Below are 27,454 nucleotides of genomic sequence, written 5' to 3'. Positions count from 1 at the left end.
GCCACATGGGAAGTCCAAAGGTTACAGACCAAGGGCCTGAGAGGCCTGGGGGCTGGGCAACAGGAGGAGGGCATGGGGCGGTGGGGGGGGGCAGTGAGGAGCAGGGCAGGAACCTGCATGGCACACACACCAGCCCCACCACAGGACACGGAGGATCACAGTGCATCTCCAGCTGCACGTCAAATACTCGGTGCCCATGTGGTGGCTGCCAAGTTCCAGACCAAAGGTCATCGAAGGTCCTTCTGTAAGGACCAGATAAACATCTTGAACCTTTTAGCCACACACACATTCTATTGCATATTCTTCTTCTTATTTTTTTTTTTACAACCCTTTAAACATGTGAAATCCATTCTTAGCTGATAGGTTGTACAAAAACAGGGCCCGGGCCAGATCTGGCTGCAACTCACAGCTTTCCAACTCCTGCCATAGACCTCAACTCACCAAGGGCAGGACCACACCTGCTGTGTGCACTGCTGGGTCCTCTGGTGCCTGGAATACAGCAGCACTCAATAACTCACAGTCTTAGGGTTGGATTTAACTGAGGTAGTGCAGGCAGGATTTATTATTCCCATTTGACGTATGACAAAAGTGAAATCAGAAAGTCAAAGTGGCTTATCCAAGGCCCCTCAGCTAGATACAGACCCAAGCCACATGGCCACCGGCCCACCCACGGCTCTTCCTTTCAGGTCACGTTTCTGTGATGTGATGACACCTGTTTCATTGCTTCACTGGCTGTCACTCTGATCCCCAGTTGGTCCATCTCTCTCTGCCCTTGAATTTGATTTCAGGGTCACAGATGCCCACTGCAGCCTGGGGAGGGGGGGAGGCAGGGAGGAGGGGTCCTGCACTTTCTAGGAGACACCCAGCAAAGGTGTTTGTGATGAAGAGCCCATGTGATGCTCCTCTCCCTCCACCCAGGATCTCTCTGGAAATGAGTGCTTTTCGTAAGGTTAGAGAAAATGCATTTCTCTTCTCCTTTTCAGGCTAAAAGCATCTGCCTCCCTCACAAAGAAGGTAGTGAACCAGTTATAATTACACACCATACACCGGGGAGCGTGAAAGTGACATTTAGCAATGCTTAAGCCTCAGATATGTGGTGGTTGCAATAAACATTATATAACTGCTGCAGCATCGATCCCAACAATTAATGCCGAAGAGCGGGGATGGAATGGTAGTTCTCCAAGAAACCGCCACAACCTGAGCGTAAACCAGAACCCCAAATCTCTCCTGAAGACAGCTCCCCCCACTCCAAATGTTAAAACCTCCTCTCTTTTTTTTTTTTTTGGTAATGTTTTCTGTCCCAACAATTTTCAACACAATTTTCCCAGGGTCCAAGGGACCGGGAAGCAAACAGGCAGGCGGGGACCAGGAATTTGTCTGGTGGACTGGTCTGCTTCCCAGGGCCCTCTGGTCTAATCCATGAAATTGGTGAACTTGGGAACTGCAAGGTCAGTGCAACTGGGTCACCAAAACCAAGGAGCAGGCCTCAGGAGACAGCCTGGGGAGGGTGCGTGTCTGTCTTAACTGTAGGCAGGGCAGTCACGAGAGGGGCTTTGATGAAAAGCAGTAGAGAAACTTTGCATCTTAGAAAGAAGCAGAGAGACTGGGAGGGAATGAGAGTGGCTGAACTGTAGCAGTGGGGATGCGGAGAAGCGGACAGATCCAAGAAGTCTTCAAAGAGATGAACTTTACAGGACCTAGTGAGAGATCGGATGTAGTAATAGCACAGTCAAGGCTGATTCCAAGGTTCTGACTTTGGTAACTGGGAGGCTGGTGGTGGAGAAGGAAATGGCAACTCACTCCAGTATACTTGCCTGGAGAATCCCATGGATCAAGGAGGCTGGTGGGCTACAGTCCATGGGGAAGCAAAGAGTCAGACATGACTTGGCAACTAAACAACAGCAACAACGATGACGGGCTGATGGTACTGAACCCTGGAAAGAGGGTTGGAGAAAAAAAATGTGTCAGATTGTCGGGAACATTAATTATAAGGATGAGTCAGATAAAAGGAGAAAGTGGAAATATGACTCAGGAGAAATGCTGTGGTGAGGATACAGATATGTGAGTCACATACATCTAGCAAGTGACTGGTCAGAGCTGAGTGAGCTTCCTGGGGAGAAGAAATAGAGTAGTAGAAAAGCAGATTGGGCTAAACAACAAGGTCCTGCTATAGAGCACAGGGAGCTATATTTAATATCCTGTGATAAACCATAATGGAAATGAATACCAAAAAATGTCTATAGGATATAACTGAGCCACTGTACTGTACAGCAGAGATTGGCACAACATTGTAAATCAATTATGTTTCAATTTAAAAAAAAAAAAAGAAAGGAAAGAAGATTGGGGACACACTAGTTAAGGGGTGAGACAGAAGAAGGAACAATCAGAGAAGGCAAAGGAGAAATAAAGAAGGATGAGCGGATGGTCTTAGAAACCAAGGAAGGGGAGTCTTAGAACAAAAGAGGGACGCAGCCCTGTCTGGTGCTGCAGCAAGGAGAAGTGAGAGTCATTCATTCATTCATTCATTCCGCAGAGATTTACTGAACAGCTACGCTATGACTGGCACCATTCCAGGTACTAAGAGAGAGCTGCGAAGTCAACATAACAGGCAAAACTCCCCACCCAAGTGGAAATTTCATACAGGCTGAAGAGAGAAAGCTTAAGCAAATAAATAAGTATATGGTACATATACATATAAAATTAAGTATATGTATTGGATTGAATAGTGATCCCCAAGAATACACATCCAAGTCCTGACCCTTGGCACTATGAATGTGATTTTATTTGGAAATGGGGTATTTGCAGATGTAATTCAATTAAGAAACTCAAGATGAAATCATCCTGGATTTAAGCTGAGCCATAAATTCAACGACTGCTGTCCTAATAAGAAAAAGGAAAGGGCGATTTGAGACAGACACACAAGGGAAAATACCATGTGAAGACAGAGGTAGAGACTGGAGTGATGCGTCTGATGAGAGAGTCTTGGATTATCTTCTGTGTCTTCAAATCTCTCTCTACATAGAAGGATACAAGTCATTGGATTTAGGGTCCACCCGAGTCTAATATGCTCTCATCTTCACTTGATTACACCTGCGATGTCCCTATTTCCCAGTAAGGTCACATTTGTAGGAGCTGGATTTAGGGATTTAAACATATATTTTGGAAGGTTACAATTCAACCCACAAAAAATACCAAGTAATCATCTTAATAAATGCAGAAAAAGCACCCGCTCATGATGAAAACTCAGCCAACAAATATTTCAGCCTAGAAATGGAAGCAGTTTTTCTCAGCCTGACAAAGGACAACTGCAGAAAACCTCCAGATAATATTATACTTAACGGTAAAACACTGAATGCTTTCTCCCTAAGATGGGGAACAAAGCAAAGATGTCCACTCTCACTACTTCTATTCATCATCACACTGGAAGTCCCAGCCAGTGGAATGAATGGATGGATGAATGCAAATAGGAAATGAAGTACAAACTCTATTTATACACAACCTGAGTGTCTAGGCAGAAAATCATATAGAATCTACAAAACCAACAAAAAACTAGTTAGAATCAATGTACATGATTTCCCCAAAGTCTCACAATATACAAAAAGCAATTGTATTCATATTGACTTGCGAAGAATAATTAGAAATGGGAATTTGCAAAAAATTATTTATAGTAGCACCCCAAAACCACACAACACTGAAGCATAAGACTAACAAAATATGTGCAAATCAGTATGCCATAAACTAGAAAACACTGATGAAAGAAACAAAAATATATATAAATAAATGAAAGCTATATTGTTCATGGACTTGAAGGCTTGGGGTTTTTAAGATACCAATTTTTCCTGGAGTGACCTACAGATTCAACATATTTCAATCAAAATCTCTGCAGGAAATTTTGCGGGAATCGATCCTTTGATTCAAAAATGTTTATAGAAAGACGAAGGAACTAGAATAGACAAAACAACTCTGATGAACAAAATTTGAGAAATCACATTACCTGACTTCAGGACTTAGGATAAAACCATGGTAATCACAACAGTGTGGTTTAGGAAAACAGGATACACAGAGTGGTGTGCTGGAGTCATAGCAGCTCATGAGAGCCACCTGTTAAATTTTCGAGAGTTTTACAAGTTGGTTGATGTCAAATTGGCTGCTTGAAACCGTCCATTATGAGAATATGTAAGAAATAAACATCAGCAAACACTATAAATCAGGACTCCTCCAGCCCACCCCTGCTCTTCTCCCAAAAGCCAGTTCCTAAATGTTTAGCAGCAGTCTTCCACATGTAGACCAAGGGAACAGAAGAGCATTTAGAAATTGACGTACATATATCTGGGCAATTCATTTCAAACAAAATTTCAAAGGCAATCCAATTCACTGTCCCACACTGGAACAACTAGAAATCCATAAGCAAAAGAAGAGAAAAAATAGAATCTCTATCAATTCTCATATCATATAACAGAAATTAACTCAAGATGGAACACAGACCTAGATGCAAAAACTGTAAAACTATTGCTTGAAAGCATGGGATGAAATCTTTGTGAACTTGGACTTGGCAAATATTTCCTAGCCCTGACACCATATTGAGAAAATAAGCTTCACCAAAATTAAGAACTTCTGTTTTTCATAAGACACCATTACAAAAATAAAAAGACAAGCTATGGTCTGGGAGAAAATATTTATAAATCACATACTTGATAAAAGACTTGACATGGAATACATAAAGGATTCTTAAAACTCAAAAAAGCAAACAGTCCAATTGTTTTCATTGGTAAAAGAACTGAACAGATGCTTTCAATGGGCAAAAGAATTGTGGCAGCAAGTACATGAACACTGACCACTAGGAAAATACAACTTAAAACCACCACAAGGACTTCCCTGATGGTGCAGTGGGTAAGAATCTACCTGCCAATGCAGGGGACATGGGTTTGATCCCTGGTCTGAGAAGATGCCACATACCTCAGAGCAACTAAGCCCATGTGCCACAACTACTGAATCCAAGCCACAGCTACTGAGGCCTGCATGCTCTGCAACAAGAGAAGCCACTGCCACTAGAAGCCCACCCTCACAAGGAAGAGTCGCCCCTGCTCACTGCAGCTAGAGAGAGCCTGCACAAAGCAAGGAAGACACAGAGCAGCCAAGAGTCCATCAATAAGAAATGTTTTATTTAAAAGACCACAATGAGATAACACTACGCATCTAGTAGAATGGCTAAAATGATCTTTGTAATTGATAATACAAAGTGCTGGTGAGGATATAGAGCACCTGGAACTCTCATTCATTGCTGGAGGGGATTCAGAATAAGCACAGTCCCTTCCACAGTCCCTTTGGAAGTTTAAAGATTTCTTATGAAGTGAAACATACTTCTATCACATCACTTCTACCAATATCCCTCCCAGGTGTTTGCCCGAGTAAACTGGAAACCTACATGCACCAAATAATCTGAATCTGTATGTGAATTTTTAGAGCAACTTCATTTCTATTCTCCCCAAATTGGAAAATACTAAATATCCCTCAACTGGGGAATAGATAAACAGCATAGAATATCTATGCAATGGAATCCTAATCCTAATCAGTCTCAAAAAGGAAGTAATTGCTGACATACATGACGTGAATGAATTGCAAATATACGTGCCAAGTGAAAAGAGCCAGACTCAAAGGCTACACACTACCTCGTTCTATATGTATGACATTCTGAAAAGGCAAGGTCCAGAGACAGAAACAAATCAGTGGTTATCAGAGCTGAGAGTAAGGGAAGAGGTAGACACAGAAAAATTATTTGGAGGGGTAGAACTGTTCTCTATTGTGCTGATGGTTAAACCACTGGATGCGTTTGTCAAGACATGCAGAATTGTACACTAATGTAGGTAAATTTTGCTGTATATACATTATTTCTCAATAGAAAAAAATAGGAAAGGATCACTTTTGTCTTTGGGGTTCAGAATAGACTGAAGAGGTAAGACTGGAAGCAGGGAGGCCCCTGGGTGAGAGTGACATGGTTTAGACTGAAAGTGCCCAGAATCTAGCAGTACATAGGCCATCAGTGACCCTGGTGGACACAGCTTCAGTGAAGGCACAAAGGGAGAGACAGGTTGCAAGGGTGAGGAATGGGGGTGAGCACGTGCAGACAGCCCTGGGTCCTGGGTCACCAACGACTCTTTCCAGACACCTACCTGAGAACAACCGAGTGGTGACCTGTGGGGAGAGGGTGAGGGGAGGGGGGAGCTAGGGAAGGAGACTAAGAGGCCAAAATTACTGGGTATAAAAGAATTAAAGTATCAGAATGTAATGTACAGCACAGGGACTATAATAAATATTTTATAACAACTTTCAATGGAGTATAATCTATAAAAATATCAGATCACTATGTTGTATATCTGACGCTAATACGACACTGTCAGCCAACCATTCACTAAGCCTTTTACAGATGAAATTTCAAGTTGTGGGCTTTCAAAGGTGCAAACGTGCATTTGCATGCCCAACCATGTGAGGTCTGTTCACGTGTCTGACATACATTGTCACATGCATGAATCTTCTACGAGCGTTTATGCTTTTGTGTACTTTGTAGAGTACGGTACAGTACTATGCAATACCATATCGAGTACAATAGTACAATATTTCTGTTTCAAGCCCAGAATGTCCAGAAGCAAACATAAAAGTAGCAGTGATGTTGCTGGTACAGCTCTACCCAGACGGCAGTGGATCCTTTTTTTCAAGAAGGTAGACAGAATTGAACCCAGTCAGGAACCAGAGCCTGCGCCATCCAAGTCAGGCCTGAGTGACACTGCAGCTCACCCTCCCTCTCCTGTTGCTGACGACCCATCATCTCTTACCATCTCCCACCTCCTTTCCCTCCTCCAGTCAGGAATGCTTCCTGCCTGTTCACTCGATGCCAGCCCCGGTATGCCAGCTGTTATACTCTATTCCTGTGCTTTTCAAGGTATTGTACTGTAAGATTTTAAATGTTTTACTTTTTGTGTTTTTTAATATGTTATTTGTATTAATATAAACCTAATACAGTACAGCGCTTATAGCCAATTGTGTTAGTTGGATACCTAGGCTAACTTTGTTAGCAGTAGCAACTTTGTTAGACTTAACAAAAAAAATTGGACTTACAAACACACTCTCTGAATGGAACTTGTTAGTATATAAAGGACTTGTTATATTTCCACCCATCAATCAATCAACCAATAAGTAAATAAATAAACTTGCTTGGACCTTTCCCACAGAATGAGCCCTCACATGAAGAAGAGCCTAGGCCTCTGGTGACCAACCATTCCATTTTGCCTGGGACTTGAGTCTCAATTTTGACAAAGAAAGTTCTGCATCTAAAGGAACCACCCCCCTTCCTTCCCAGCTATACCAGAACACCTGATCACGTAAGCCTGGTCCCTGACCTGCCCCAGCTGAAGAGCTGTGCTCAGTTCAAGGCCCCGTGGTTCTTCCCTGTGGTAGAGCTGGGGTCCCTGCCTTACACCCTGTCAAGCCTCCGAGCTCCTCTCTGACACCGCTCACCCAAGAGAAGGCGCAAGAAGGCTTGAGAGCAGAGCCACCCTCTGCTTTTCACTGCCCTTTGTTCAACCATTGCATGAAGGCTCTTGTTCAGATGACTCAACAGCAAGAAGATATGAAAGAGGGGTTTAGTCTCTCCCCTGCCTGAAGTTAGGAGCAGGGAACGTGGAACACACCTTGGCTCTCACTTCTGAAATGCCCCTATTGAAACAGACTCCTTGAGACGCTCTGCTTGAGTCTAGTCCATCACGATGTCTCCGCAGCTGCGGACCTGAAAGGCATTCCCTCCTTTGCGTTTCGGCTTTGGTTGCCATCCCATCCACTCGCCTTGCGGATGTGCGTTTCTGCATCCCCTTAGTGCCCAAGGAGTCACGTGCCTTCCTCACACACGCCAGGGGAGGGGCCTAGAGTCATGCTTGCTGGACCTGCACCTTGACATTAAACATGACCTGGGTTGGATCCCAGCTTTGTCACCTACCAGCACTGTGACCTTTGGTAATTTGCTCCTCCCATAAAGGTGGGTATAAGGAATTCCTCTCCATCGGATCACTGCGAGAAGGAAATTTAATGAGATCATGTATGAAGAGGGGGAAAACTCATCATAACACTTGTAACTGAGCAAGCAACAAATAAATGCAGCTCTTGGTCTTATAAAACGTTCCCAAATGCTCAACAATAGGAAAGTTAGGCTACATCATGATTTATTATTTATAGGATACTGTATAACGAAGCCATTAAAAATAATGTTCTGAAGAATAGTTAATGGCACAGAAAAATATTCACAGTATAATTTTAAGAGAAAAAAATTCAAGCAATAAAACTCAGGCCCCAATTTTGTTCTGCAAAAAAAGTCTGAGTGTGCGTGTTGTACATGTGTATATAGGAGGGAGAAAGAAATATGAAATTTTTTCACTGCTATTTTTCTTTGCTAATACTTTATATTCCTCTGTATTTTCAAATTTTCTCTGATGAACATGTATTACTCTCATAACAATAAGTGTTATTTTTAAAATTCAGTCATCAATTTTTTCATTCAAAAAATATTTTTCTAGCACATTGTATGTGCCAAGCAATACTCTAAACTCTGGGGATACTGTAATTAAAAAGTCAACAGGCAGGTTTTTCTCAAGACATCACCTCGCTTTGCATTTAATTCTCCTTAATTGTTTTATGCACTAGTTTCATCTCCACAAATAAATTAACTCCTTGAGGGAAAGAACCTTGTGATCCTCTTCTCTGTGGCCCTACAATGCCACACTCCATACACACAGGAAGAACTCAACAGTGCATTTCATTTCAGTACTTGGGATTGATTGAAGAGTGGCCAAGTTTCCTAAAACCAATTATTATGGGAAGATAAGAAGGGTGGCCTTCTTAGTGGGGGCTATCTTTCCCTTTCCTCCCTTGTCCTGGGTGTGAAGGGGTGGAACATACACAGCTGTCAGTGGGTTTTCCAGGAAGCAGAGGACTCTTACGGATGGCCTAGCCTGATGTCAGGGGAGCTTCTCTTTCTCCAGCCTCCAAAAGACACAGCCAACCTCCCCTTTTCCCATATTTAAGCAACTTGAGAGCTTAAATCATGTCCTCTTAGATCAGCACTTCATTGTTGTTTTTATAACAGGGATCCTTTGTATAGTCTCATAAAGTTTGTGGACCTATCTTAGAATAAAGGTTTTCAATGCCCAAAATAAATATGCAAGGTTGCCACCAAAAAAAAAAAAAAAAAAAACCTGCTGCTGCTAAATTGCTTCAGTCGTGTCTGACTCTGTGCAGCCCCCATAGACGGCAGCCCACCAGGCTCCTCTGTTCCTGGGATTCTCCAGGCAAGAACACTAGAGTGGGTTGCCATTTCCTTCTCCAATGCATGCATGCATGCTAAGTCACTTCTAAATATACCAAAATGCAATTGTTTTTAAATATATTCATTTTATAACGATAAATTTGATACTCTGTATGGCATTAAAAATGAAACATTACATTTGAAATAAAGTCAAGGTAAATTTTATTTTTTAATTATGCATTTATTTTGGGCGTGCTGGGTCTTGGTTGCTGCAAGCTTTTCTCCAGTTGTGGAGAGCGGGGCTGGTGCACATGCTTCTCACTGCGCTGGCTTCTGTTGTTGTGGAGCACAGCTCTAGGGTGCACAGGCTTCAGCTGTTGTGCACTTGGGCTCCGTGGTTTCAGTTCCCGGGCTCTAGGGCGCAGGTTCAATAGTTGCATCACACGAGCTTAGCTGCTCCGAGGTATATGGCATCTCCCAGGATCAGGGATTGAACCTGCGTCTCCTGCATTAGCAGGTGGATCCTTTACCACTGAGCCACCAAGAAAGCTCAAATTCTAATTTTTAAAGACATACCCATATGAACACTTTTTGCTTACCTGGAATAAGAACATAAGATGGCAGACTGGTCTTTGACAAAATAAACACACGTTCTGTTGAACTCCAACTCATTATTTTTGGTTACAAAGTTGAAAATCTAATCCTCAAAGATACAGTGTTGAAAATGAAATTAAAGCTTGTCAGCAACTTCACAGAGTAGAGATAATTGTCTCCCAGGGACCAGGATAACTCTTTAAGGCTTTTCAGTGAAACTTTAGTTATAGTGGTTGTTTTGGTCCTAAGATCAATGAATTCATCTTTGGCTAGCTCAACACTGTTGATTCAGTTTATATCAGAAAGAAAAAGAATGTGACTCTAGGGTTCAAATTTGCTACCATCAAGACAGAAATAACTTTTGCAGGCATTCTAAAGTGTTTCCAGGTGTTTATAGATTACTCTTTTCAAATAAATTGACAGCATATTGTAACTCAACTCCACTGAGGTTAAAGCACTTCCCCCAACATTTGAAAGTTTGAAAGATGTTAGCCTCGTATCAGCCAAGAAAGCTCGTAATGTTTTCAGAAGCATTCATAATGATGATATCAAGGTCTTGAATGGAAAGAGTCATTTCATTTACATGGTTATAAACATCTGCCAGGTAAGCCAACCAACACACAGACAAAATTCTTTTAAAGTGTTCCCAGAATGGATTTTCTTTTTCTTTTAGAATAAGTAAAACTTTCCTCTTGAATTCAATGAGCTTCTCTGTGATAGAGAAGCTCATTATTTTCTGCTATGGTTTTTTGATAAAACCTGTAAAAATACTGATTCAGAGAGACTGACTTTTGATAAAGTTGATGGCTTTTTATGGCTGTCAACAAAACTTCCCTCAGGATTTAGGAAAAAACAGAATATGTCTATTAAATGCAACAAGTGATAACAACAGAAGGTGCTCCCTTTTCCACTAAAGTAGACACACAACTAATCATCACAGGAGGGCTCATGCAAAGATCACTAGATTTTCTGTCCAGTCGAGTTTGTTTGAAAACAAACAATCATCACAGGAGGTCTCGTGCAAAGATCACTAGATTTTCTGTCCAGTCAAGTTTGTTTGAAAACAAACAAGAAAAAAAAAGAAGCTACACCATCTCCAAAATGTCAGTGGTCTTTGCAATTTCCAAGTCACCCACAGAACAAGAATTATTTTGTGATGTAGGTCACCGTGAACAAAAGAAGGAGGTAGCTATATTATAAGATGCTAGTGGTTGCCTCCAGTGATTCACTGAGGAGGATGACAAAGCTGCCAATTCCTCCATAACCCACTTCAAAATACTCCACCAGTTCTCCATGGAAACACCTCCCTTGACCTGAAGAGCCACTTCCAGTCCATTCTGCATTCCCAGCTTTTGTGGTTTCAGGTTTCCCCAGTCATGTGAGGCTTTTGTTTAGCACTTGGTAAGAAACTTTAAGAACTCTCCTGGAAAAGGTTTCCATGAAATGGCAAATCCACATTTTGAAGTATCCTGTGCTGTGCTTAGTTGCTCAATTATATCTGACTCTTTACAACCTCATGGACTGTAGCCCATCAGGTTCCTCTGTCCATGGCGTGTCCCAGGCAAGAATACTAGAGTTGGTTGCCATGCCCTCCTCCAGGGGATCTTCCCAACCCAGGGATCAAACCCAGGTCTCCCACATTGAAGGTAGATTCTTTCCTGTCAGAGCCCCCAGGGAAGTCCTTGAAGTATCCTACCTTTTTGAAACTGAGGTTCTTCATTCACACACACACAAAAAAAAAAAACCCTTCATTTTCTTTAGATGCATTTTTAAGATGGGCAGACATGATGTATTCTTTCAGTCTTCCTGACTTCAAAATCCCTTTTGCAATAATTTCTCATGTTGATGTATGGCAAAACCAATATTGTAAAGTAATCAACCTCCAATTAAAATAAATTTATATTAAAAATAATAATAATAATAATTTCTCCACAAAAGTAAAGAAATCATTGTGATCTTGTGCCCTTTTGCTTAATTAATGTAAATGAAACCAGGTATATAGTTTTCATAGACCTTCATTTCTTTGCCAGCGCAAGATAAATTGAGTCCATAAAAAAATAATAAAGTTAAAATATTTTTGTTCCAGTGACATTTTTTGAAATACAATGGTTTCTTCATGGTTCCTAAGTGATTTGTTTGATAAATCTACCTAGAAGTGAATTATTTGTACGTTAATTAAGTAAAGTATAAAATATTCATTACATTTTATGACAAGGAAGGAAGGCAGAATTTATGATTAGTCAATGTTTGCACTAGTAACATCTTTTCACCTTTGTGTGGACTAGGGGTGACACCAGCTGCTCAGAAGTCCTGTTCTCCCTGGAATTTAGCTATTGCTTCACGTGAAATAATGGTTCTCATTTCTCATATTGTCAGTGTTTCCCACAAATGTATTTTTAATGTGTGACACTTTCACAAAATAATGATGCAAGGACAACAGGCGAATACATACTGTGCAGGTAAGACTTTACTTCACAACACAGAGAGAATGTGCGGATGGGGAACAAAAAAAAGAAAAATCAAAGACAGGACTATGCTACCCGGAGAGCTTACTACACGGTCATGACCCACGTCACTTGCAATCTGTTAGCAACCACAAGAAGCTGCTTTAAGTATCACACTTTGACAGTCGGTGCGGCCACCAGACATGTTTGAACTCATCTATGTCACCAAAAGTTGCATTCCCAAACAAGAGAAAAAAATCACGTTAAAGGGATTCAGATTCACAAAAACTTCAGCAAACTACGAAAACGATTCAACTCCTGTGCACTGATCCACAAACAATATGGTTAAGGACTATTGGACTGCCTTGGGTCACCCCCATGAGAATGTGAATTCACTGCCCAGAGGCCGCCAGCCCCATACACAGAGTTGCCAGACAATAGTGGCCACACTGGAGAATTTGTCAAGAAGGATCCCCTGCTGCCAACGGTGACTAATAGCTCCTATAATTTCAATATAGTGATCGGCATCAATGACATTCCCAGATGTCTACCACAATTGTGATACAATATGAAAATAGTTGTGATTTCTATTAATGACAAAAATCACAGGTCATGCTAATACTGCCAATCTGTTGCCACACTCGTCATTGGAAGAAATGCTACACTTCAGATAAAGGATAGTGAAAATGAAGCTGTAATTTCTGTCTACCCAAGAAGGCCCTCTGACTTCAATTCCACAGACTCTGTGGGCCCGTCAAACCAGTTCAGAACTTGTTTTCTATGGACCATAGTGGTCCAAGAGAGTGGTTTCCAGATTTCAGATAAGAAATTTGAAAAAAGAGCAAATGTTGATAATGTTAAGTTTATAAAATGTAAAAATTTTTTCTTTGATTTTAGAATGTTCTTTTGATGAAATGATAGAGACAGCAGGTAGTAATTGTTTAAATGTCTTTACAAGGTAAAAATTAAAAGTTGGCAATCCTATTACCAGTTCCCACATGTGCTCAGTAATATCTGACTTTTTATGACCCCAGGGTCTGCAGCCCACCAGGTTCCTCTGTCCATGGAATTTTCCAAGCCAGAATACTGGAGTGGGTTGCCATTTCCTCCTCCATGGGATCTTCTCAACACAAGAATCTCCTGTGGCTCCTCCATTGGCAGGTTGATTCTTTACCACTGTGCCACCTGGGAAGCCAGTTACCACATCCACTCCCTTAATGATGTATTTGTTGGTCTAAGAAATGCAAAAGCTGGGTCTCATTTGTCCAGGACCTCACGACAAACCCAATGAGCCCGAAGATCTCTTCCCCTGAACAGAACCCCAGATCAGTCCACTTTTTCACCTCCTTTCTCAGCTCTGAGCAAAACCCTGAACTATCTAAGGGGTCAGAGAAAACCCATTGTCTGAGCAAAGATTGCTTTACTGGGTGGAAACACGACTCAGCCTGGCCAGTTGGGCCTGACAAGGATGTGGTTGCGACTGGGTATCTGCTGTCTAGAAATGCCAAGGTCGTCTGCCTCCACAAGGCAAGGCAGCTTGGGAGCCTTCCTCAGCAGAGGGAAGAGAAGAGAAATTGGCCCCTTGCTGGTATCGCAGGCCTGATCCCACCGTCCAGGAGACACACCACCTCTGGACTTTCTGCTATGTGACATGGTTCCTAACTGATGACCTTTGAGTTGGGGGATTTCTCTAACTTGCAGGTGAAGTCATCCTAACTGACCCAGCTAGACACTTTGGGAAGCTTTAGGAATGAGCATTACCTCTTAAAAACAAGTTGCCTCACCAGGATCCAAAATGAGCTTGCCCATCCCTATCTCTGCACATTATCTTACCTGCAGCCCTAACTCTAGCCATCCCCTCCCCATGTCTTGTTCCTAAAAAGCCCCCCTAAAGTTTCCTATTATTTCTATGTCCACTGCCAACTCTAGCCCAGCCACTGCTATCTCTTGTACAATCTACAAGATTGGTGAGCACCATTAGGGAACAAAAATATACTTATGAAAGACAAAGTTTACATATTTAATTTATAGGTATTATATAAAAAAGCATACTCTGCACATAATATAGTGATGTGAATAAAATTTCACCATGCTTTGCTAATAATTTCAAATTGGTCAGCTATTTGATTAAAGAAATGGAATAATAATAAATTGTTGCAAGTGGTACAGAAATTTAAAAAAAACAACAAGGACTGGGGGGCACAGCCCATCAACTGGGTTTCCTGTTCCTACTGGGGCCTCTTCCCTACAGCGAGTGATCTTGTTTTCCTGCTCCTCAGTTCACATTACTTTCCTGTTTAAAACCTTACAGTGGTTTTCTGTTGCACTTAGAATGCGGTGCAAACTATTTAAATTATCTACAAAGTCCAATAGAACACTCCATACCTCCCCCCTGGCTCCCTCACCTCTGCCTTCTCAGCTTCAGTCACACGGGCTCTCCCACACTTCCCCTCCTGTTCATCAACCTCCAGAGTCCTGATCACAGGCACAGCAGCTTCGTGTGTAAGCCCTAAGCCCCCAAATGTGATGTTATTAGGAGGTGGGGCCTTTGAGTGGTGATTAGGTTTAAATGAGTTCATGAGAGTGGGGCTTCCCTGGTGGCTCAGATGGTAAAAAAAAAAATCTGCTTGCCAAGCCAGAGACCTGGATTCGATCCCTGGGTGGGGAAGATCCCCTGGAGTAAGGGAATGGCAATGCACTCTAGTATTCTTGCCTGGAGAATTCCGAGGACAGAGGAGCCTGATGGGCTACAGTCCATGGAATCACAAAGAGTCGGACATGACTGAGTGACTAACACTTCTTTCTTTTTTATGAGAGTAGGGTCCTTATGATGAGATTAGTGCCCTAATAAGAAGGGGAAGAGACTAGAACTCACTCTCTTTCTCTTTTTCCCCTCTCTCCCTCGCTCCCTCCCTCTCTGTTGTACAAAGACATAGCAAGAAGGCAGCCATCTGCAAAGCAGGGAGACAGACCTCACCAGACAACAATCCTTCTGGCAACTTGATCTTTGATTTCTCAGCCTCCAAACTGAGAAACAAATGTTGGTGGTTTAAGTCATCCTGTCTGTGGGATTTTGTGCAGCAGCAAAAATGGGCTGAGACAACTCATCAAGAGTATCGGCTAGAGAATCAGAGACCCGCCTTCATTACAGTTCTGCCGCTGACTGATGCGCTTCCCTGAGCTGCGTACATGACATCTCTAAGCTTCCATTCCGCATTTGTAAAATGGGATAGCAAGAGTCTAAACTACATGGAGTTGCCATGAGGATTCAGTGAGATAATATATGTAAGGCTTTTAGCTTTTCATGTATTAGCACAGTATAAACATTCAGTAACAATGACCTTTATTTTTGTTTGACTTGCTGTCACAGAACTGAAACGGAGCCTCAGAAATTACGTATAAACAATCTGATTTAACAGATAAGGAAACATGCTCCAAGGAGGCTCCAGTGGCAGAACCTTCGGGAGCCAAGCTGATGATTTCCCCAGGCGCCATTTGCAGTGTACACTGGCTCTCTGCTCAGACAGCTCAAGGCTCTCTCAGGGCTGAGAAAAAGTATGGAGGAGCAGACAAGGGCTTCTTTCGTTCAGGTCCAGGGGGGATTGGGCTATGGAGTGAACGTGGAAAGGACCAGATGAGTGCTTCTCTGCCTGAAGAGAATATCCATTCCCCCAAGAGCATGAAAAGACACAGCCCGGGAGAATGTCCTAATTAATACAGAACTGTCTGTCTTTTTTTGCAGAGGGGTTCAGGGGAGGGCTTCCCTGGTGGCTCAGACAATAAAGAATCGGCCTGCAATGCAGGAGACCCTAGTTCAATCCCTGGGTCAGGAAGACTCCCTGGAGAAGGGAATAGCTACCCACTCCAGTATTCTTGCCTAGAGAATCCCATGGACAGAGGAACTTGGTCAGCTACAGTCCATGGGGTTGCAAAGAGTCAGACATGACTGAGAGACTAACACTTCACTTTACTTTTCATCTGTCTTTTTTACCAGGCTTTCCCGGGAAGAACATCCAGGCTATTTATTGGGCTTTCTTTGAAAACTGGGACCAACAGAGATTAATTTCTTGCTAATGGCACCCTCATCCTGCTGATACCCAAAGGACAATCTGTGTGGATGCAATTCAGAAACAGCCTCACATGCACACACATACACGAACAAAATCTCGGTTCCTGGCTGCCTGCCTGAGCAGCTTCTTGACAACTGGGAAGAAGAGAGAGTAGGAGACAGACAGACAGAAAGACAGACAGAGAAGAGCCTACACGAGGCCCATGTGCCCATGGAGGCAACACAGTCAGTCGCTCCTATAGGGCATCCTTGCTCTGGAGAAAAGATTTAAGGAAACAGCCAAGCAGACTTAAGGAAAAATTCCAAGCCTACTGACCGAAATCTGTTGTATTTTCTTTCTATTGGAGAACACAGCACTTCTGCATGAGGCAATCAGCTTCTGCCTTATGTAAACAGAAACAGAAAAACCTTTCAAGAGACAGGTTACATTTAGCAGAGAAGCCTGGCTCTGTGACACACTGCTCACATCTCCTTCCCTGTTGTCTTTGTGATGAGACACGTCAGACTCCTCCAGACTGAAGGCCCCTCTGCTCCTCACTGATAATGACAATCTCCGTGATAAGATGCAGCTGCTCCCAGGATGCACCGCGCTCTCTGCAAAAACCACTCACTCTGCCTGCAGCCCCCTCCCCTGGCCTTTTACCCACTTCCTCCACCACTGTTTGCCTGCAAGGTGGCCTTACAACACCAGCCCCCGCTGGAAGCCTAATCTGCTGTCCCCAGAAGGCTTAAAGAACTTCCTCCAGTGGGCTCCAGTGGCATCTTGTCCCCACCCCTGTTGTGACAATGATCACACTGCTGGAACCCCTGCTTCTAAGACACATTCTTGCCCACATTGTTATGTTCTGAGGGGTCACGGCACCCACTCCTATTGTGATAATAATGATTATGCTGCTCATATGTTTCAATTCTGAAACACACTATATTTTTTCACATTTGAATGTTTCTAAAAGTGGGACATTTTGCAACAATGTGTACATTTAGTGTGGGTGTGTTTTTTATTTTTTATTTTGTTTTGCTTCTGAAAAGCTGTTATTATGTTGAGAGTGCATTTTAAAATCAAAGAAATGATAGTACTTATTCATGTGTCCCACTTCCCCTCTCCACTAGGAACTACAAGGAGCAGGACCTGTGTTCTGCTCATCTTGGGTCCCCACCCCTTCACAGAGAGCTGGGAGTACTGCTCAATATATGTTGGAAGGAGGGGGGAAATGAGAGAGGGAGGAAGGAAGAAAACAAGGAAGGGAAATCTCTTCCACCACAATTTAGAAATTGCTTTCACACTTGCTCTGATTTAGTTTGATTTCCCATCAGAAGGCACCAGGCTTTCTCCTCTAGAGATCTGCCTTAGAGTTTCCTACTTCCTGCTGTCTGGACACTCCTGTCTGTTACAGACCCTCAGCACACCACAGGGGTAATCAGCCATGTGGGGCAGGCGCTATGAAAGGAGAAACAGATCAGGGGGAAACTCACAAATTCAGAGTCATCCTTCAATTCAGCTTCACCAGGCAGGAGACCCTTCGGTCAACTCTGTATCCCACACGACCTCCATCACATCTCCATGCCTTGTCTGGCCCACCGAACAGGTCAAGCTCTGGCCTTTTGCTTACCTCTCCTGCCTTATTTCCCAAGACTGCAGTCAGCTGAGTTTCTCATTTTCCCCAGCTCGTGCCTTGCCAGTGACATCTTCCCTGGCCTCCAGTTATCCCGTGACCTCTTTGATCTCTCTGTCCTCCCAGACCTCACTGTCCTCTGAATAGCCCCTGCTGGCTGAACTAGGACAGTCTGAACTACTGGTTTTTCCATAGATGATGTTTTACAGTATTGCCCACAGCAGAGCACGTAAGAGCAGCCAGGCACCTAATTAACACTCAAACACAGCAGGAAAACAAACAATGCAGTGAGCAGATGTGGCAGGCTCCTCCTCCCTTTAACATTCCTTGGTCCACACTCTCTTATACTCCCAACCCAAACAAATCCCTCTCTCTGAGGCCTCTGGTCCGTTGAGAACTATGCCCTTGTCCCTGATTTTTCCGGGTATTTTATTGGAGATGCGCATTGACCACGCTCCACGCGGCGCCTAGAATCCTGGGCAGCAACAGACATGTCTCTGAACTGACATCCCTCCCACTTGGCTGCTGCATCTCGCTCACAGGTCTGTTCCTCTCAGATAAACACCTTTCCCAGGCTCCCCAACGATGCTACCGTTAAGGAGGCTTTGGAGGTGGGAGAAGGGGCAGCCGAATGACGCTGTTGGTTTATGTGGGATTCACAGCCAGCTGACTCCCTTAGGTTCTGTGGATATGAGCTGCTGTCAGATCAGGGTTTTCATCCTTGACATGAAACTGATTTTGTAAACCTGAGGTGTGTCATTTACATTTGTCCCTCTTAAATTTCATCATGTTTAGCCTAATCCTTCCGGCTGGTGGTGGTCATTCTGAGGCTTCATTCTGCCTTTCGATTCAGCAGGGTGGAAACAAAGGGTACCGCGGCTTTAGGGTGACCTCCATGGAGAAATTAACAGCATGTCTGTATCAGGGCTTTATCTCACTTCTTAGCCCTGGGATACCAATGGACCTAGCCAGCTGCAGCCTTTTAGGGCTCAGTTTTATAAAAATGGGACATACCCGGTAATTACCATCTTATCTCGGCCCACCTCTACCCTTGGGCTCCTCCCACAGTCTTAGTAAACAGAACTGTCATCGCCCCACCAGGCGGCCAAGACAGGAAAGGCACTCCTAATTCCACTTACCCCTCCAGCCCCCACACAAAATCATTCCTTAGACTTACCAACTGATGCTACCTCCTAAATAGACAAAAATTGCTGAACCACTGCTGCCTCGGACACTTCAGCCCACCTTTGTATATCCTCCCTCCTTCATCTATTTAACTCCCACATTTCAGGCCTCAGCTTACACCTCACTCACTCCAGGAAGATTTCCTATCTCATAGATTAGTCTAGGGGCTCCAATCACCAGTGCGTTCTCCCTTTTATCACCCTAATTCACTGCATGTTGTTGGCTGTGCTTGTTCTCCCAGCTACATCCAGGTTCTATGAAAATGGGGAAGGTGTCTATTCTGAACATCATCGTGTTTCCAGCATATTGTTGTTGTTCAGTCACTAAGTCAAGTCCAACTCCTTGAGACCCCATGGACTGCAGCATGCCAGGCTTCCCTGTCCTTCACTGTCTCCCAGAGTTTTCTCAAGCTCATGTCCATTGAGTTGATGATGCTGTCCAACCATCTCATCCTCTGTCACCCCCTTCTACTCCTGCCCTCAATCTTTCCCAGCATCAGGGTCTTTTCTAATGAATCGACTCTTTGCATCAGGTGGCCAAATATTAGAGCTTCAGCTTCAGCATCAGTCCTTCCAATGAATATTCAGGGTTGATTTCCTTTAGGACTGAATGGTTTCATCTCCTTGCAGTCCAAGGGACTCTCAAGAGTCTTCTTCAACACCACAGTTCAGTTCAGTTCAGTTCAGTCGCTCAGTCGTGTCTGATTCTTTGAGACCCCATAGATCACAACACACCAGGCCTCCCTGTCCATCACCAAATCCCGGAGTTTACTCAAACTCATGTCCACAGAGTCAGTGATGCCATCCTACCATCTCATCCTCTGTCATCCCCTTCTCCTCCTGCCTTCAATCTTTCCCAGTATCAGGGACTTTTCAAATGAGTCAGGTCTTCATCAGGTGGCCAAAGTATTGGAGTTTCAGCTTCAGCATCAGTCCTTCCAATGAATATTCAGGACTGATTTCCTTTAGAATGGACTGGTTGGATCTCCTTGCAGTCCAAGGGACTCTCAAGACAAAATAGACAAAAATTGCTGAACCACTGCTGCCTCGGACACTTCAGCCCACCTTTGTATATCCTCCCTCCTTCATCTATTTAACTCCCACATTTCAGGCCTCAGCTTAAACCTCACTCACTCCAGGAAGATTTCCTATCTCATAGATTAGACTAGGGGCTCCAATCACCAATGCGTTCTCCCTTTTATCACCCTAATTCACTGCATGTTGTTGGCTCCATGTTGGCTCTCTAACTCCACACTTCAAAAGCATCATTTCTTCGGTGCTCAGCTTTCTTTATAGTCCAACTCTCACATCCATACATGACTACTGGAAAAACCATAGCTTTGATTATACAAACCTTAATCAGCAAAATAGTATCTCTGCTTCTTAATATGCTATCTAGGTTTGTCACAGCTTTCCTTCCAAGGAGTAAAGCATCTTTTAACTTCACTGCTGCAGTCACCATCTGCAGTGATTTTGGAGCCCAAGAATATAGCAGATACTCAATAAGTAGTAGATACTCAACAAATATTTCTTGAATTATTAACCTTTGTAGGGCAAGTTTTAAATCATTGGCAAGTGGTTTTGCTCATAGCCCATGAAACGTCTTGGAGTGAAAGGAAGAATACAACTTTGGCTTCTGATGAATAGTGGGAGTCAACATCACTTAATTTCCCTGAGCCTCAGTTTTCTCATCAGACAACCGAGAATAAAATTTCATCATGTGGCCTTGTCACAATTCTCAATGGAAATTATGTATATGAATGTGTTCCCAAACTAAAAGGTACAAGTTCAGGTACAAGCATAACTGTGGACGTCCAAGGAGCGGTGACTGCGCGGGTGCAGGAGGGCCGAGCGGAGCTACTCCACGTTCAAGGTCAGGAGGGGCCGCTGTGAGGAGATACCCCTCGTCCAAGGTAAGGAGTAGTGGCTACGCTTTGCTGGAGCAGCTGTGAAGGGATACCCCACGCCCAGGGTAAGAGAAACCCAAGTAAGATGGTAGATGTTGCAAGAGAGCATCAGAGGGCAGACACACTGAAACCATACTCACAGAAAACTATTCAATCTAATCACACTAGGACCACAGCCTTGTCTAACTCAGTGAAACTAAGACATGCCGTGTGGGGCCACCCAAGACAGGTGGGTCATGGTGGAGAGGTCTGACAGAATGTGGTCCACTGGAGAAGGGAATGGCAAACCACTTCAGTATACTTGCCTTGAGAACCCCATGAACAGTATGAAAAGGCAAAATGATAGGATACTGAAAGAGGAACTCCCCAGGTCAGTAGGTGCCCAACATGCTACTGGAGATCAGTGGAGAAATAACTCCAGAAAGAATGAAGGGATGGAGCCAAAGCAAAAATCATACCCAGCTGTGGATGTGACTGGTGATAGAAGCAAGGTCCGATGCTGTAAAGAGCAATATTGCATAGGAACCTGGAATGTTAGGTCCATGAATCAAGGCGAATTGGAAGTAGTTAAACAGGAGATGGAAAGAGTGAACGTCGACATTCTGGGAATCAGCAAACTAAAATGGATTTGAACAGGTGAATTTAACTCAGATGACCATTATATCTACTACTGTGAGCAGGAATCCTTCTGAAGAAATGGAGTAGCCATCATGGTCAACAAGAGAGTCTGAAATGCAGTACTTGGATGCAGTCTCAATAACAACAGAATGATCTCTTCATTTCCAAGGCAAACCATTCAGTATCACAGTAATCCAAGTCCATCCCCCAACCAGTAACGCTGAAGAAGCTGAAGTTGAATGGTTCTATGAAGATCTACAAGACGTTTTAGAACTAACACCCAAAAAAGATGTCCTTTTCATTATAGGGGACTGGAATGCAAAAGTAGGAAGTCAAGAAACACCTGGAGTAACAGGCAAATTTGGCCTTGGAATACAGAATGAAGCAGAGCAAAGGTTAATACAGTTTTGCCAAGAGAGCACACTGGTCATAGCAAACACCCTCTTCCAACAACACAAGAGAAAACTCTACACATGGACATCACCAGATGATCAACACCGAAATCAGATTGATTATATTCTTTGCAGCCAAAGATGGAGAAGCTCTATACAGTCAGCAAAAACAAGACCAGGAGCTGACTGTGGCTCAGAGCATGAACTCCTTATTGCCAAATTCAGACTTAAATGGAAGAAAGTAGGGAAAACTACTAGACCATTCAGTAATTACCTAAATCAAATCTCTTATGATTATACAGTGGAAGTGAGAAATAGATTTAGGGAACTAGATCTGATAGATAGAGAGCCTGATGAACTCTGGTTGGAGTTTCATGACATTGTACAGGAGACAGGGATCAGGACCATCCCCATGGAAAAGAAATGGAAAAAAAGCAAAATGGCTGTCTGAGGAGGCCTTACAAATAGCTGTGAAAAGAAGAGAAGCAAAGAGCAAAACAGAAAAGGAAAGATATAAGCATCTGAATGCAGTGTCCCAAAGAATATCAAGAAGAGATAAGAAAGCCTTCCTCAGCGATCAATGCAAAGAAATAGAAGAAAACAACAGAATGGGAAAGACTAGAGATCTCTTTAAGAAAATTAGAGATACCAAGGGAACATTTCATGCAGATGGGCTCAATAAAGAACAGAAATGGTATGGACCTAACAGAAGCAGAAGATATTAAAAAGAGGTGGCAAAAATACACAGAAGAACTGTACAAAAAAGATCTTCATGACCAAGATAATCACGATGGTGTGATCACTCACCTAGAGGCAGACATCCTGGAATGTGAAGTCAAGTGGGCCTTTGAAAGCATCACTATAAACAAAGCTAGTGGAGGTGATAGAATCCAAGTGGAGCTATTTCAAATCCTAAAAGATGATGCTGTGAAAGTGCTACACTCAATATGCCAGCAAGTTTGGAAAACTCAGCAGTGGCCACAGGACTGGAAAAGGTCAGTTTTCATTCCAATCCCAAAGAAAGGCAATGCCAAGGAATGCTCAAACTACTGCACAATTGCACTCATCTCACATGCTAGTAAAGTAATGCTCAAAATTCTCCAAGCCAGGCTTCAGCAATATGTGAACTGTGAACTTCCAGATGTTCAAGCTGGTCTTAGAAAAGGCAGAGGAACCAGAGATCAAATTGCCAACAACTGCTGGATCATGGAAAAGGAAGAGAGTTCCAGAAAAACATCTATTTCTGCTTTATTGACTATGCCAAAGCCTTTGACTGTGTGGATCACAATAAATTGTGGAAAATTCTGAAAGAGATAGGAATACCAGACCACCTGACCTGGCTCTTGTGAAACCTATATGCAGGTCAGGAAGCAACAGTTCAAACTGGACATGGAACAACAGACTGGTTCCAAATAGGAAAAGGAGTACATATATTGTCACCCTGCTTATTTAACTTCTATGCAGAGTACATCATGAGGAATGCTGGGCTGGAAGAAGCACAAGCTGGAATCAAGATTGCTGGGAGAAATATCAATAATCTCAGATATGCAGATGACACCACCCTTATAGCAGAAAGTGAAGAGGAACTAAAAAGCCTCTTGATGAAAGTGAAAGAGGAGAGTGAAAAAGTTGGCTTAAAGCTCAACATTCAGAAAACGAAGATCACGGCATCCGGTCCCGTCACTTCATGGGAAATAGATGGGAAAACAGTGGAAATAGTGTCAGACTTTATTTTGGGCAGCTCCAAAATCACTGCAGATGGTGACTGCAGCCATGAAATTAAAAGACGCTTACTCCTTGGAAGGAGTGTTATGACCAACCTAGATAGCATATTCAAAAGCAGAGACATTACTTTGCCAACAAAGGTCCGTCTAGTCAAGGCAATGGTTTTTCCAGTGGTCATGTAGAGATGTGAGAGTTGGACTGTGAAGAAAGCTGAGTGCCGAAGAATTGATGCTTTTGAACTGTGGTGTTGGAGAAGACTCTTGAGAGTCCCTTGGACTGCAAGGAGATCCAACCAGTCCATTCTAAAGGAGATCAGCCCTGGGTGTTCTTTGGAAGGACTGATGCTAAAGCTGAAACAGTACTTTGGCCACCTCATGCGAAGAGTTGACTCATTGGAAAAGACTCTGATGCTGGGAGGAATTGGGGGCAGGAGGAGAAGGGGATGACAGAGGATGAGATGGCTGGATGGGATCCTCGACTTGATGGACGTGAGGTTGAGTGAACTCTGGGAGTTGGTGATGGACAGGAAGGCTTGGTGTGCTGTGATTCATGGGGTCGCAAAGAGTTGGACACGACTGAGCGACTGAACTGAACTGATAACTGTGGATTTTCCATCCCTCCAAGAATGGCCCCATCCTAACTTCAGAGGTTGTACCAGGAACTCCTGTGGGCTCAACCTTGAGCACTGGTTCTCATTAGTCTGGATCCAGTACTAAATCCAGCAGGTCCTTTTTCCTTCCTTCTCAACCTTGTCTGTGCTCTTCATTCTCCTACACTCCTGGGCCATTTCCAGAAGCTTTCATAATCACCACTTCCATTGCGCTATCTTGGTGAAGGGTTTAATGATCCTGAAGGCCCTAGAAATACATTGAATTAAAACACAAAATGGATGGCATTGTGCATTTTAGTGAAACAGCAATTAGGAGCGGCAGCACCATGTACTCAGGAGGGCAAGAGAGCCGAGGAGAAAAGGAATAAAGTGACCTCATAAAGACACTTAATTTCATTACCACCAGACACAGTTTCCCATTATTGCTCTTGGTGTTTAATGGTTTTATGATTCCGTCTATTGATGCTTAGCTAGTTCATTAACTGTGCTGCTAAAAATACAATTATCTCCAACAAAACCTTCATCACTAATAAAAGGGAGGGGAAAAAAGACCTCCATCATTACAAGAAAGCAGTGGGGTGGACATACTTGAGTAGTATGCAACTCCTTGGCCCCAAAGTTTTCATGGATACTGAGACTATAACCACACAAGTTTCATGGACCCGGTTTTAAAATTTAATCAAACAACTGCCCTATTATTTAGCCTGCTCCAACTAACAATTGTACTGATGACAGTTGCCCTTGTCACTGTCGGATGACACTGGCTTTGAGTCATCTGAGTTGACCCATCACAGTGCTGGTGACAAATGAGATCTGTGAAGATCTGTAACTGTTCATTCATCCAGTAGGTGGTTACTAAGCCCCTGCTGGATGCCAAGCACCAGTTATGCAAACAGTGATACGTAACACAGACAGGGTCCTGTTTTCTGACATTCTGACAGTCTAGTAGACAATGTGTGAATGTCGAGATCAGAGGAAGGAGAATTCCAATAATTGAACTAGGACTCAAAGTGGACCTCAGCTCCTGATATGGAATGGGGGAGGAGAAAGTAGGTGTCAGCAGGGCAGAAGGTGAGCGCGGCTTTCCATCTCATTTAGCATAAAGCTGTTACAGTGTCCTGCCAGGCCCTGCAGAGTGTGTCCTTAAGAGTCACCCTCTTTATCTCTCTTCCCTGCCTACAAGGGGTGAGAGGGGAAACCAGTGCAAATAAACCAGATCTGCAGTCCAGAGGGGGCCAGGGCCTAATAGAAACTTATGTAAAGGTTTTCAGGTGTCCTGCTTGTTCCAAGGGGTCTCTTTTCTCTTTGGAACCAAACTGCCTTTGTCAGGCTATTTCCGGGGCTTCATTTCCTATCACCACCCTCCTTCAGTATCCACAGGGGGTTGGTTTCAGGATCCCCTGCAGATACCAAAATCCAAGGATGCTTCAGGCTCCTATCCTGCCAAATGGCAGTACAGTCTGCCTTCCGTATCTGTGGGTTCTAAATCCACGGTTGGTTGAACTCCTGGATGCAAATATCGGGGGCCCACCGCCCCTCTCCACTTATACACTCTGCTCTGGCCCCAGCGGCTTTGCACCTTCTCTGTGTCTGCCTATAATCTTCTTCCTCCAGATAGCATCAGGGCTCAATCCCTCACTCTTTCAGTGAAACACCACTTCTCAGTGAAACATTTCCTGCCCACCCACCCACTCTCACCACTCCCTACCCCGTTCCCTGTTTTATTTTTCTCTGTAACTCTTACCACCATCTGTGATACTGTTATTTTCTTGATATGTTTGCTGTCTATTTCTCCCAACTAAAATATGGGTTCTTAGAGGGCGAGGACTTTCTGTTTTGTTCACTCCTGACTCCCCAGCACTACAGCAGTGTCTGGCTTGTAGAAGGTACTCAATAAATACCTGTTAGCTGCCTGACTGTACTTATTATTTATCTATGGTCTCTCAGCCCCAAGGCCACCCTCTGTTTACTGCTCTGTAAGGCCTATGCTCCTTTGCCAGCTGACTTCCTCAGAAGCCTTCTCAGTGAAAAGATGCTGGGGGAAACAGAAGGCAAGAGAAAGGCAGAGGCCACTGTTCTTCCTCCACCTCTCTCGGTCCTTCCCTCTTTTCTCCTTCCCCTGGTGATGTCTCTAAAGCCGCTGTGTTATTTCCATCATCCCAACTCCAGCTGAAATAGCCCCTCTTCCATAGTTGGAGCTCCTGGGGCTGTGACCCCTCTTCTGTACTCCCAGATCCTGGTAACACCCCTCCTCCTCCCTTTTGTTCTCCAGCCCCAACTGTGGTAGCTTCTTCCAGCAGGTAATAAGCACTGGGGTGGGACTTTCCTGGTGGTCCAGTGGCTAAGACGTTGTACTCCCAACACAGGGGGTCCAGGTTTGAAAACTGATCAGGGAATTAGGTCTCACATGCCACAACTAAAGATCCTGCCACTAAGACCCAGCACAACCAAGTAAAAAGACAAAAATAAATATTTATAAAAATTAAATTAAAAAAATAAATTCTGGGGTGCTTCACGATCACCCTTGTGCAGCCCCAGACTTCCAACACCTGCACATTCCAAATCCTGTGTTAAATCCTCTCTGTTTGATATACCTAGTGTGGATTCTGTTTTCCTGACTAAATCCTGGTAGATTTCATGAACTTGGGAAAGGAAATCAAGGCACAAGCATAGTCCTATAAACTAAGGAAAGGGCAAAGCTCTGGCAGAGGCTGTCCCACACTCCCTAACTCTGAGAGCAAAGACACTCCAAGAATAATGAGGATGCCCAGCAGCAGGGACTGGTCTGCCAGATGCCAACTGAAGGTTGGTCGTACTTGATGTTGGGATAGACACCAAGGCATGTGCCCAGTTTCCAACAGGCTGGGCTCTGGAAAGCCTGAACCACACACAGAGCCCAGCGGATCCAAGCCAAGCATCCCTGACACTCTTCATCCCAGGCCTGGGAGCGTCTGCAGTGCCAGCATCACGGCAACCACCAGGGTGATTCTCAAGGTTGTCCTCTAATTG

General features: G+C 43.7%; 1 long non-coding RNA gene across 1 annotated transcript in view; it reads right to left on the bottom strand.

The window, feature by feature from the left end:
- Positions 1 to 12,332: 12,332 nt before the first annotated feature.
- The window catches only part of LOC105602163 (uncharacterized), a 36,352-nt gene continuing 21,230 nt past the window's right edge, over positions 12,333 to 27,454 (bottom strand). Inside the window, exon 4 of the long non-coding RNA XR_001435780.4 lies at positions 12,333 to 24,692. This is a non-coding gene — a long non-coding RNA (uncharacterized LOC105602163). The remainder of the gene's footprint in view (positions 24,693 to 27,454) is intronic.

This window comes from Ovis aries, chromosome 15 (assembly GCF_016772045.2).
Source record: "Ovis aries strain OAR_USU_Benz2616 breed Rambouillet chromosome 15, ARS-UI_Ramb_v3.0, whole genome shotgun sequence".
NCBI lineage: Eukaryota > Metazoa > Chordata > Mammalia > Artiodactyla > Bovidae > Ovis > Ovis aries.
Note: the sequence above shows the minus strand (reverse complement) of the source record. Positions and strands in the feature narration are given on the sequence as shown.